This window comes from Triturus cristatus, chromosome 8, assembly GCF_964204655.1.
Source record: "Triturus cristatus chromosome 8, aTriCri1.1, whole genome shotgun sequence".
NCBI classification, from domain to species: Eukaryota; Metazoa; Chordata; class Amphibia; order Caudata; family Salamandridae; genus Triturus; species Triturus cristatus.
Window position 1 is genome coordinate 16,818,662 of NC_140591.1, and position 14,601 is coordinate 16,833,262.

The following is a 14,601-nucleotide window of genomic DNA, read 5'->3' on the forward strand; positions in this document are numbered from 1 at the left end:
GCCTACCACTTTCAAAGTTCACCAGCCACCACTGTCAGGCACAACTAGGCTGCCCTTGTAACAGGCTGTGGCTGTGACTACTGCGCGCTCCGGTGAAGTCTTTACAGCGCACAACCACTTTGCCTTAGGGTAAAGCGCTCGACCTTGGAGAGATCTAAATTACTATTCCAACTCCAGTCTACGCAACAGTAGGGAAAGCATCGGACGTCAAAGTCCAACGCTGCTTCCCCTTCGGCAGGTAGTTGCAAAGACCTGCGTGGTAAAGGAATGCAGTGGTAATGGGTCGTTGTACGCACCACGTTGTAAAGGTAGTGCGTGGTTTAGACTTTGTGGTAAATGACGGTTCCCGCCTCACAGGGAAGTCTTCTATCTGCAAACAGTGAAGGTTGTGGACGGCCTGGAACTGGTGAAGCACTTTGCATTTCAGCGACGATCAGGTTCATGTGCATCCTTCTGCAGATACAGAGTGGCAAACACACCATCAGAAGAGAGGGGCAGAGGAAGGACTGTTCCCTAATCCCAACTCTTTCTGAGGGCTCCTCGCTCGTGCGGCAACATTATTTATAGATTCTGAATTAAGCGATCTTCGATAAATGATGAAAAGGAAGGAAAACCAACAGATGACGCTAAACACTGTCGCTGCCTTCTTGTTTCTGTATCTAACAAATATGTTTTTCAACTAAGAAACCGCTGCCCTCAGTGATAATAGCAGACTCCCCCACCCTAGCATTTTTGACTCCACAAAACCTCTGACATGCTGGCATACCATAAGATCTCTGATCCCATGGTGATCACAGACATCCCATAATAGATATTAAAACTCCCAGCCAATCAAGATGAGTTCTAAAGCATCATCTCTTTTAAACCACATTTGGATGGGGGGGGGGGGGTGACAGTGCAGATAGGGGCTACTGGCCCCAACCCATCGTGCCGGGGGCATTTAACCCTGGTATCCTGGGTCCTGCCTTACGACGGCTCTGCACACTGGGTCAAGTACACCCTCTCCGCACCTGTCTGTCAGGTGAGCAAGGATGAGCAGTCCAAGGTGTCCTGGGCGGTAGAGTGAGGGGCGCAGTCACAGAACGCAAAAGTCACGCAACAGGTGCAGTAAGGGAATGTTCAGCCCACACAATGGCTGTCGCTTTAGAAAAAGATAAGTATTTTAATTGTAACAGAACATATGGCCAGATCTACAAACCTGTTTTTTTGTTCGCAAGCGGCCAGATTCTCAGAATTGGGCCATTTACGAACGGAAAAACAATTTTTTGATGTACAAAGGCCCAATTTACTATTTGGAAACCTAATACTGATTCAGAAATTGGGTTTGCGATTCGCTATTAGGAAGGGGTGTGTTTACAGCGTCCCTTCCTAATACCGAATCACAGTGGTATTTGTGAATGGTTTGCAACCAAAATCTGGCCACAAACCAGCATTTTCCTGCCTATTTTTCCTTGTGAATGGTTGTAAAAACATTTTTTAAGTGCAGGCAGCAGCCTCACGGACCACTGCCTACTCTTAAAAAATTAAAAGAAAACTTTTAATTTTTCTTTTTGAAACGCATCCCAGATACCTTTAAGAAAAGAGGGTTCAATTTAAAAAAAAAGATTGCTTTATTGAAAAGCAATCATAGACATGGTGGTCTCTGCTGACCCCTGCAGGCCACCATCCCCGTGATTTTAGCGATTCCCAATGGGTCGCAAATTGAGACCTATCTCATGAATATTAATGAGGTCGATCTATTTGCAACCCACTGGGAATTGCAAAAAGTGTAAAGCACACTTTCGTACATAGGTATTTGCAATTATCACAGAAAATCGCTATTTGGTAATCCAAACCCTCACCCACGTACATTTTGCTCTAAATGCAGTACATATGGAATATGCCAATCTACAGAGATGCACTACGGGGTCTACGAAGTTCTTGACAGAATTAAAGCATTGAAGTAATGACAATTACAGTTCACTGTGCTGCATCGGGGCATCTCCCTGGCGTTTCCTAGTGTACTGCGACCAGCAGGTAAGTCCATAGCAAATGACTCTTCCGTTCTTGGTGAGGATAGCAGTGTTTGATTCAGTGTTCCACCAAAAACTTTTAGCCAAACGTTCACAGTCAATGTCTCTCAGGCGTATGGAATTACCTCCTGTGGTGTGCACTCGCGATTACCAGGGCCAGGTGTGCTGGTGAATGCAGCAGGGGTCAGCTCTTGCACTCAATGGGGACCATTCGGCCAGTCCTGCCTCCAGCTGTCTGTGGTTGGCCAGCTGGCATGGCCGCGGCCCCACAAAGACACCCCCAGCAGTGTGCTCCAGTGCTCACTGCGAAAGGATCTTCCTCCTTCGGTCCAAGATGCTGGTGTAGCTGCCAAAGTACAGCAAAGATAGATTTAGCAGAGGACCCCAGGGTCTTTCTCCATTGTGGTCTCCAAATTGGACAATCTTTACTTTGTGGTTGACACTGGCAAGTATGACACGAGCTGTCCTCAATCAATCAACCAATCAGGGGTTTATAAAGCGCGCTACTCACCTGTGAGGGTCTCAAGTCCCTGGGGGGCGGGGAGAGGGAGAGGGGTGAGGGGTGGAGGCAGCTCCGGCTCAGTTGAAGAGCAAGGTCTTGAGGTCCTTCCTGAAGATGTGTAGGTTTAGGGAGCTTCTGATGCTGACTGGGAGCTCGTTCCAGGTTTTTTCTATGATGTAGGAGAAGGCCCTTCCTCTTGTTCTGCTTCTGTGGATGCGGGGTGTCTCCGCTAGGGCGAGGTCGGTGGATCAGAGAGTTCTTTTGGGTGCGTGGAAGTAGACTCTATCGTTGAGGTATTTGGGTCCGATGTTGTGGAGGGATTTGTAGGCGTGAGTGAGAAGCTTGTAGGTTACTCTCTTCTCGACCGGGAGCCAGTGTAGGTCTCGAAGGTGTTGCAACATGCGTTTGTGCCGAGGGGTCCCGAGGACGAGTCTGGCTGCGGCATTCTGCATGGTTTGGAGCTTGTGTAGAAGGGTCCTGTTGATGCCGGTGTAGAGGGCATTTCTGTAGTCCAGTCTGCTGGTTATGAGTGCGTGGGTTATCGTTTTTCTGGGTTCGGGGGGATCCATTTGAAGGTTGTTCGGAGGATGCGGAGGCAGTTGAATCTGGTGGAGGAGACGGCGTTTATCTGGCGTGTCATGGTGAGAGAGGAGCCGAGGATGATACCGAGGTTCCGAGCGTGGTCTGTTGGGGTGGGAGGACTCCCGAGGGACGTGTTGTCCCAGGCAGAGGTCGAGGGTCCCAGGATGAGGGCCTCGGTTTTCTCAGAGTTGAGCTTCAGGCAGCTGTCGGTCATCCATGCCGCGATGTCCCTCATTCCTTCCTGGAAGCTGAGCCTGGTGTCCTCGGGATCCTTCGTGACGGAGAGGATGAGTCGGGTATCATCGGCGTTAAATACTATGTTGAGCCCATGCTGTCTGATGATGGCGGCGAGGGGGGCCCTGTAGATGTTGAAATGCGTGGGGCTGAGCGATGATTCCTGTGGTACTCTGCAGTTTATCTCTGTGGGTTCGATGATGAAAGGGGGAGACTGATCCTCTGGGTTCTGCCGAAGAGAAATGATCGGATCCAGTTGAGGGTGGTTCCTTGTATCCCGGCGTCGTGCAGTCTGCCTCGAGGGTGTGGTGTGAGATGGTGTCAAAGGCCGCGGAGAGGTCTTGTAGGATGAGGGTTGTGGTGTATCCGCGGTCGAGTAGCATGCGGATGTCATCAGTGGCGGCGAGGAGTGCGGTCTCGGTGCTGTGGTTACTGTGGAATCCGGACTGGGAGGTGTCTAGGATGGAGTGCTCTTCGATAAATGCATTCAGCTGGGCATTGACGACTTTTGGCGACTTTGGTCGCGAATGGGAGCAGAGAAATGGTCCGGTAGTTCTTCAGGTCCGTAGGGTCGGCCGTGAGCTTCTTAAGGAGGGACTTCTGCCTGCTTCCAGTCATCGGGGAAGGTGCCGGATTGGAGGGAGGCGTTGATGGTCCATCCTAGCTAGGGGGCGATGGCGGAAGCGGACTTTTGGTAGATGTGAGGTGGGCAGGGGACTGTGGGGGCTCCAGACCGGGTTTTCATCCTCGATCAGACTTGACCCAACCGTCGGGCAGGGAGACCGGGGAACGTGGGCATTTTGTTGGTCTTCTTGGCACTCTACCATGTTTCATCTGCTCCATCAGGGCCACTTCTCAATATAAGCTCAGCAGATTTGTTCTCCTCCACAGACAAGCATTCCTGTGGGACTAGGCTGTCTCCACCCTTTCATGAGCAGGCATCTCCCAAGGTCCCTAGCAGATGAACAGCTTCATCCAGCAAGGCTTGCAGAAACCAAGGGATGTGCCCTCAACTTTGGGAGACAGGGTATCAGCAAAGCCAGTCCTAGAGCACAGCGGCTCTTCTCTTCACTCAATGAAGAAGCTCGGGCTGGAACAAAGTCCGTAAGTTTTGGACCCTCGCTTATGCGGTATGTTCAGACTAGAAGAAGATCCACTCTGGGATTAAAAACCTGTTTGGCCTTCTTCATTTCATAGTTTGTTTTCCATCTGCAGTGCAGGCAGGTCCTTTGTGCGAGGTGATGGCTCCTTACAGAAGGTGGAGACAACACTAGCTTCAAGCAGGATCCCTCACAACATGAGAACAGAAGTGTGAATTGCTGCTCCAGCTTTCAAGCGTGAGCCACTCAAATGAACACAAAGGCCCAGGCTCTCACCAGAAACCTCTCTTTCAATAGCTGCTGTTTGTGCTTACTCACCCCCAGACTCCCATCAGAAACCTTGTGGACATCAGGGAGCTGTTTCACAACCACCATCTTGGGCTGGGTCCAAAATGGATGCCACTGGTAACAGCATACATACTGCAAACCCCTAAATCCTGTTTGCATCTTGCTCATTTTCTCCTATGCAATACAGTATTCATGTTTACGCATACAATCAGGAATATACCGATGTTTTATAATCCGCCGTGGGTGCTGTTTTCGAGTGCTTTGGCGCTGCCGGGAGCTTTGCTAATTTTCACGGTTCTCATAAGCCTAGAAGCCGTGTTAGTCGAGGCTGCACACTTGCACATTTCTTAGAAGCCACAAGTGCAGCCTTGTTTTTTCAGCCTGGCCAGTTGGAGCAGGATTTTAGGAGGACACTGAGACCAACATTGTATTTATGAGCGACTTCTCCTCTTCAAGGATGCTATGGACTTTCTCGGGCGAAAAGTCTGCCACCTGCCCTTTAGATAAGATTTTGCTGGAAGTAACACGTTTTTGTCATGTGGTAAAGCTTCATCGATTTGTATTGAGAAAACGTGATAAATACTAGTCTAAAAATCTATGTATTTTAGCTTTTATGCAACTGACCCTTTCTAGCAACAACCCTGGTCACTTACAATGTCAATAGTCTTTCATCTCTTGCTTTGGGTATGCTATTTTGCATTAAATGCGAGCTGAACTTTAGGCTTTCCGATGTGTTGTGTTTATTTTTAACAATACATATTTGCAAACAGTATGGCGTCCTGGTATAATACACCACACATGTACATGCACTCAACATTCAAACAGGCATGTTAGTGGAAGATCTGGTCATAACACGCAAGTGGAACTTTACTTGAGCGGGCCTGTAAGTGCCACGGTCAGGGTACAGTGCCACCACAACTCACTGTACAAGGCCATGGACTCAAGACGTCACGGCACACTGCCTCCATGACTCACTGTACATGGCCATGGACTCAAGACTTCATGGTACACTGCCACCACTACTCACTGTACATGGCCATGGACTGAATCAAGACGTCACCATACCCTGCCACCACGACTCACTGTACATGGCCATGGACTCAAGACGTCATGGCACACCGCCACCACAACTCACTGTACATGGCCATGGACTGAGTCAAGACGTCATGGCACACTGCCTCCATGACTCATTGTACATGGCCATGGCCTCAAGATGTCATGGCACACTGCCTCCATGACTCACTGTACGTGGCCATAGACTCAAGACGTCACGGCACACTGCCACCACAACTCACTGTACATGGCCATGGACTCAAGACGTCATGGCACACTGCCACCACAACTCACTGTACATGGCCATGGACTCGAGACGTCATGGCACACTGCCACCACAACTCACTGTAAATGGCCATGGACTCAAGACGTCATGGTACACTACTGCCACCACGACTCACTGTACATGGCCATGGACTGAGTCAAGACGTCATGGCACACTGCCTCCATGACTCACTGTACATGGCCATGGACTGAGTCAAGACGTCATGGCACACTGCCTCCATGACTCACTGTAGATGGCCATGGCCTCAAGACGTCATGGCACACTGCCTCCATGACTCACTGTACATGGCCATGGACTCAAGACGTCAGGGCACACTGCCACCACGACTCACTGTACATGGCCATGGACTCAAGACGTCACGGCACACTGCCACCACGACTCACTGTACATGGCCATGGACTCAAGACGTCACGGCACACTGCCTCCATGACTCACTGTACATGGCCATGGACTCAAGACGTCACGGCACACTGCCACCACAACTCACTGTACATGGCCATGGACTCAAGACGTCACGGCACACTGCCTCCATGACTCACTGTACGTGGCCATGGACTCAAGACGTCACGGTACAGTGCCACCACGACTCACTGTACATGGCCATGGATTCAAGACGCCATGGCACACTGCCTCCATAACTCACTGTACATAGCCATGTAAGCAGTTGAAAGGGTTGTAACTAACAACTAGTAATCAGCTGTTCCCTATATCAAGGCTGGACATGGGGCGTAGGCCTCAGGATGAAAGGAGGGGGCCTCAGGATGAAAGGAGGTCCCCGGAGAGAAGCTCAGAAAGCATCTGTCTGATACTGACCCTCGTCGAGAGGCAGCTCACAGAGATGCCCAATGCCGGCCAGAGCCCAGGGAGAAAGGTCAAGCGGCATCCCATGCCCTTTGACCTCCCCGGTGACATCACATCAAGGGTAATTCCACCCCTTTTTTCATCCAGAGAAGGGTGTTGTGCGTGTTTTAAATAATCTTCATGGAAAATGTGAGACTGGAGAATGTTAAAAAACACAACAACTCGAAAGAGACAAAGAGGCACCAAAACTAACACAATATCACAGTATATTGAATTTGATAAAAACCGTTGAAGCTTTAAAACCCAGGGGCGCTGCAAGGCAGGGGCTGCCAGGGGCACTGTAGGTGGATTAATCCGCTCCTATGTGCCAGCAGGCACCACCCAGGGCTCAAGCATGGCAAAGTCCAGCTGGCAGGCGTCCCCTGCTGTGACCTTACGTGACGCTGAAGACATTCCATCCGCCTGAAGGGGGCGGAACATGTTCACCTCCGGAAGGACAGAGAGGAGAAGGGCTCTTTGTTCCTCTCCTGGCCTCTGAAGGTGCACATAGTTTCCATGAAAGTGACAGCGGAGGGGCTCTGTCCTGAGTGACATCAGCTCCAGCTGTGGTGCTGGGCCAGAGGCGAGTGCAAGACACCTCGGTGATGTGCTGTGGGATGCTGTGTACTATACACCTCAGTGGTGTACTGTGAGATGGTGTGTGCAACACACTTCCGTGGTGTACTGTGAGATGGTGTGTGCAACACACTTCCGTGGTGTACTGTGGGATGTCGTGTGCAATACACTTTAGTGTGTACCGATGGATGTTGTGTACAATACACTTCAGTGGTGTACTGTGGGATGCTGTGTACGATACACTCCTGTGGTGTACTGTGGGATGCTATGCACACTGCACTTCGGTGTACATTGTGGGGTGCTGTGTGCGATACACTTCAGTTGTGTACTGTGTGAATTCTGTGTACGATACACTTCAGTTGTGTATTTTGGGATGCTGTGTACGATATACCTCAGTGCTCTATTGTGGGGCTGATGTGTACGATATACTTCAGTGGTGTACTGTGGGATGCTGTGTACAATACACTTCAGTGGTGTACTGAGGGATGCTGTGTTCAATACACTTCAGTGGTGTACTGTGGGATGCTGTGTACAATACACATCAGTTGTGTACTGCGGGGATGCTGTGCTCAATACACTTCAGTGGTGTACTGTGGGATGCTGTGTACAATACACTACGGTGGTGTACTGTCGGATGCTGTGTTCAATACACTTCAGTGGTGTACTGTGGGATGCTGTGTACAATACACATCAGTTGTGTACTGCGGGGATGCTGTGCTCAATACACTTCAGTGGTGTACTGTGGGATGCTGTGTACAATGCACTTCAGTGGTGTACTGTGGGATGCTGTGTATAATACTCTTCGGTGGTGTACTGTGGGATGCAGTGTACAATACACTACGGTGGTGTACTGTGGGGTGCTGTGTACAATACACTTCATTGGTGTACTGTGGGATGCTGTGTACAATACACTACGGTGGTGTACTGTGGGATGCTGTGTACAATACACTTCATTGGTGTACTGTGGGATGCTGTGTACAATACACTACAGTGGTGTACTGTGGGATGCGGTGTACAATACACTTCAGTGGTGTACTGTGGGATGCTGTGTACAATACACTTCAGTGGTGTACTGTGGGATGCTGTGTTCAATACACTTCAGTGGTGTACTGTGGGATGCTGTGTTCAATACACTGCAGTGGTGTATTGTGGGATGCTGTGTACAATACACTACAGTGGTGTACTGTCGGATGCTGTGTACAATACACTTCAGTGATGTACTGTGGGATACTGTGTACAATACACTTCAGTGGTGTACTGTGGGATGCTGTGTTCAATACACTTCAGTGGTGTACTGTGGGATGCTGTGTACAATACACTACGGTGGTGTACTGTGGGATGCTGTGTTCAATATACTTCAGTGGTGTACTGTGGGATGCTGTGTACAATACACTACAGTGGTGTACTGTGGGATGCGGTGTACAATACACTACGGTGGTGTACTGTGGGATGCTGTGTACGATACACTTCAGTGGTGTACTGAGGGATGCTGTGTATGATACACTTCAGTGTGTACTGAGGGATGCTGTGTATGATACACTTCAGTGTGTACTGAGGGATTCTGTGTACAATACACTTCAGCGGTGAATAGTGGGATGCTGTGTACAATACCCTTCAGTGTGTACTAGGGGATGCTGTGTACAATACACTACGGTGGTGTACTGTGGGATGCGGTGTACAATACACTTCAGTGTGTACTGAGGGATGCTGTGTATGATACTCTTCAGTGTGTACTAGGGATGCTGTGGCACTCTCTTAGGGTTCCAGGTGTTGCACAAGTTACACACAAGTCTTACCAGTGGTATTCACTCTTTGATGCTCCAGCTGTAGTGCTGGGCCAGAGGTGTGTACAGTACACTACTGTGGTGAGCTGTAGGATGCTGTGTACGATACACTTCAGTGGTGTACTGTGGGATGCTGTGTACAATACACTTTAGGGTTTACTGTCGGATGCTGTATACAACACACCTAAGTGTTGTACTGCTGGGATGCTGTGTACAATACACCTCAGTGGTATACTGTGTGATGCTGTGTACAATACACCTCAGTGATGTACTGCTGGGATGCTGTGCACAATACACTTCCGTGGTGTACTGAGAGATGCTGTGTACGATACACTTCAGTGGTGTACTGAGAGATGCTGTGTACAATACACATCAGTGGTGTACTGCGGGGATGCTGTGTTCAATACATTTCAGTGGTGTACTATGGGATGCTGTGTACAATACACATCAGTGGTGTACTGCGGGGATGCTGTGTACAATACACATCAGTGGTGTACTGCGGGGATGCTGTGTACAATACACATCAGTGGTGTACTGCGGGGATGCTGTGTTCAATACACTTAAGTGGTGTACTATGGAATGCTGTGTACAATACACATCAGTGGTGTACTGCGGGGATGCTGTGTTCAATACACTTCAGTGGTGTACTGTGGGATGCTGTGTTCAATACACATCAGTGGTGTACTGCGGGGATGCTGTGATCAATACATTCAGTGGTGTACTGTGGGATGCTGTGTTCAATACACTTCAGTGGTGTACTGTGGGATGCAGTGTATAATACTCTTCGGTGGTGTACTGTGGGATGCAGTGTACATTACACTACGGTGGTGTACTGTGGGGTGCTGTGTACAATACACTTCATTGGTGTACTGTGGGATGCTGTGTACAATACACTACGGTGGTGTACTGTGGGATGCTGTGTACAATATACTTCATTGGTGTACTGTGGGATGCTGTGTACAATACACTACGGTGGTGTACTGTGGGATGCGGTGTGCAATACACTTCAGTGGTGTACTGTGGGATGCTGTGTTCAATACACTTCAGTGGTGTACCGTGGGATGCTGTGTACAATACACATCAGTGGTGTACTGTTGGGATGCTGTGTACAATTCACTTCAGTGGTGTACTGTGGGATGCTGTGTACAATACACTTCAGTGGTGTACTGTGGGAAGCTGTGTTCAATACACTTCAGTGGTGTATTGTGGGATGCTGTGTACAATACACTACGGTGGTGTACTGTCGGATGCTGTGTACAATACACTTCAGTGGTGTACTGTGGGATACTGTGTACAATACACTTCAGTGGTGTACTGTGGGATGCTGTGTTCAATACACTTCAGTGGTGTACTGTGGGATGCTGTGTACAATACACTACGGTGGTGTACTGTGGGATGCTGTGTTCAATATACTTCAGTGGTGTACTGTGGGATGCTGTGTACAATACACTACGGTGGTGTACTGTGGGATGCGGTGTACAATACACTACGGTGGTGTACTGTGGGATGCTGTGTTCAATATACTTCAGTGGTGTACTGTGGGATGCTGTGTACAATACACTACGGTGGAATACTGTGGGATGCGGTTTACAATACACTTCAGTGATGTACTGGGGGATGCAGTGTACAATACACTTCAGTGTGTACTGAGGGATGCTGTGTATGATACACTTCAGTGTGTACTGAGGGATGCTGTGTATGATACACTTCAGTGTGTACTGAGGGATGCTGTGTACAATACACTTCAGTGTGTACTGAGGGATGCTGTGTATGATACTCTTCAGTGTGTACTGGGGATGCTGTGACACTCTCTTAGGGTTCCAAGTGTAACACAAGTTACATACAAGTCTTACCAGTGGTATTCACTCTTTGATGCTCCAGCTGTAGTGCTGGTGAAGAAAATTAGTTTTTACTAGGTTCTATTAATTTCCTTACATTTCTCCATTCCTTGCCATCTCATGACAAAACCCTGCCTACAGCCTCCATTTCTGCTGATGCTCAAAACTATCGCATACCCAAGTCCCCCTGTTCTTTGCAGTTAGCCAATTCATCAACAGAAAGCCATGAGACACCTACGCCCTGTGTAAACAAGCTTGTTTTTCATCTTCTGCTTCCTGCTTGGTAAACATCCTTGACACCTTGATCAGGTTATCTGGACTATGGTCTGACTGACCGAGCCTTGATCAAGCTGATTGAACAATGATCTGAATGCCGAGCCTTGATCAAGCTGATTGAACAATGGTCTGAATGCCGAGCCTTGATCAGGTTATCAACTACAAACACCGCCTTGATCAGGTCATCAACTACAAACATCGCCTTGATCAGGTAATCAACTACAAACATCGCCTTGATCAGGTTATCAACTGCAAACACCGCCCTGATTGAACAATGGACTGAATGCCAAAAGAGTGGAGTAAAAATGTATATAAGGCTTGTTCGCTGTGGTGTAAAGTAGCAGCCTCCTGGGTTTTGTCTCTGACTAGCTTTGGACTCTGTTCCATAGCCCGGGCTATTGTAATAAAGGTGGTTGTCTCTGCAGACGAAGATTTCCGGGTCCACTTAATTATATAAGGAGGATAAGAGTAGACTCGGGTGATTCCTACACCGCCAAGCCCCCACTCCTCCTTGAGATGGGCTTTTCTTGGTTCTACAAATGGCGCCTGAACAGGGACACCACGGAGACGTAGGTCTGGCCCGGTGGTCGTGAGGGGTCCGGGGTGGAAGTCCGACGGAGGTACCCTACCCGAGGGACCATTTTGAGTCCGGTAGACAAGAAGTCTTGCACACGGTCTTCCCCATCCGGTCTGGGCCACCTGACTGCGTCCCGCTGGTGTCCCCTTAAGTGCGGTCTCTGTCTGGATCTGGACTCGTGCCTATGTCTGCAGAAAAGAACAACATTTTCAGGTAAGGGTGGACTGATCATCCACCACTTGTGCTCTGTTTTCTGTCTGTATTGACTTTTGCAAAAGCCAAGCCAGTGAGGTGAGTGTTTTTCCTCCACTGTTGCCTGCCTGAAGTAAAAATATGCCAGTCAGTAGTAAGTTCCGAAAGCTATTTTGTTGTGTATGTACAGAGGACTCCCTTCTGGAGGCAGCCTGCCCGCTTCCTCCAGAAGGAACTCCAAGTTATGAGATGTATATTAAATATGGGCCATCTGCTATCATGTTTTCTTCCTTATGGGTAAAATATACGAAACAAAGCAATGTTGAATTAGAGTGGCCACAGTTTGGCTCCTTTGATATCCAGGCCGTTTCGAGCCTGGAGGAGCAGCTGCTCCGCAAACGGTCTCGTCAAGCCATGTTTGACGCCACCGCGTTGTGGAGGAAAGAAATAGATCAAAGAATGAGAAAAAAGCAAGCGTTGAATAAAAAGAAAGAGAGGATGTCTATGGCTGATCATGCGAAATCGCATTTAGAAAATAAGGTTCAGGAAGGGGTTGAAATGGCAGATAGGCATCATAGGGCTAAGGCGACAAAATGTTACCCCGCTCGTTCTCCCAGGGACCTTGAGGTTGAAGGAGAAGAGGGGGACTCATTGTTGAATGCTATTCTTGAAGGTCCACCTCCTGCCTATGCTCCGGCTCCTATGTATCCCGCTCTTCCTCAAAATGTTCCTAACGCTCCACCCCCACCAGTGGTGGTTCAGGCTGCCCCACCCATTGTACCACTGCCTGATCCTTTGACTCCCGTCATCCTGCCGGCACCCCTCCCTCCAACAGTTCATACCGGCCCACCTATTGACCCAACCCCGACCATACATTCCCGTCTGCTTGATAATCAGTCTATTGGTACCCCTGTTGGTGACCCTTATGCCACTTCGGACTGAACGAGATGGTCCTCTCTTCTGCCCAATACCCTGTTTGGATTCTTCGGTACCCCTAGAAAGGAGTCTTTGAGGTCTGCTGAACTCGCTGGGGGTAGTGAAAGGGACGCTATGCGAAAACAATGTGCACTTTGGGTAAATAATGGTAATATTTATGGCGTTAAAAATATCTGGTCGACGTTTAGAGAATGGACGGCCATACAACAAACAGACATGGCTGAGTATATGTGCACACTTATAATGAAAAGATACGAAGCATTGTTCATAGATACTCCCCGGGGAGTGATTGATTTAAAACTAACTGTTGCCAAGGGTCATGCTCAGGGAGATGATATGCATGAAGCCCTTGTTACCATGATTGCGTTCAGAAACACAACGACTTTTCCGCCACCTCCGAATGACAAAGCCATGCTTATGAGAGAGACAGCTCCTGTCTTTATCCCTGCAGTGCTCGCCAATAACCAGAGTGTTGGAGCAGCCCCAGCCCACTGGCGTAGGAAGTGGGTGCATGTCCCATGGAAAAGAGCGGATGTTCTTCAATTGAAATCCCAATTACCAGACCCCCGTAAGAATCCGGCTCTTTACTATCAGGAATTAGGTCAGATTGTTTCCTCTGGTGTCCTTACCTTAAAGGATATTGACTTATTGTTCGGGTCAGTAGTACCACCCGACATATGGGACAAAATACGCCATGCCAACTATAATGCCGCTTTGCATGGTGACTGGACCGACTTTGAGAGGATGGAGAATGACAGAGAGGGCGGGACTAAGCCTGATCCGGCTATTCTGGCTCTCCCAGGCCATCTGTTACAACTCATGAAGACCCTGAAGCCCGAAATAGCTGTTAATTGGGATAAGATAAATGCATGTAAACAACGTAAGGATGAGTCTGTTGCTGATTTTTTCACCCGCTTCGAAACTGAGTGCAAAAGTCACAGTGGATTGGACCCTAGAGCCCCTGGCTCGGGTTCAGTGTTTATTGATAAATTTGTATCTAATTTATTACGGGATCTCTCGGCCCGCCTTAAGAAGGTTGAGAGTACGTGGTCAGCTCAGACTATGGCAGGCATCCTTGCCAAGGCCCAATATCATGAGATTAGAGAGAATGAAGATAAAGACAAAGAGGTTAGGAAGAACAAGGACCTCAAAATGAAAGTTTTGTTACAACAAGCTTATCCACCCCGGGGACAAAATGCTAGAGGCCAAGGTCCGCCTTCGGACCAGTTCCAGAGGCTGCCCCAGCGCCCCCTTCAGTCTCCTTTACAGAAGTCCATCAGTTCGGCAGGTCCCGTTGATAAAGACCAGTGTGCCTACTGTAATGCTTATGGCCACTGGGTTAGTGAATGCCCGGTATTAGCCCAGAATATTCAGTCAGGAAAAACTAGGCCCCGAACCCAAAGGGAAGGAAATATGGGACCTTCTAGGCAGAGGCGTGCACCAGATCCCAATGTTTGACCCCGTATGGGTCCGCCCCAGGGTACAGTTAACAGATTTGACAACGGGTATGAGGCCACTAGGACAT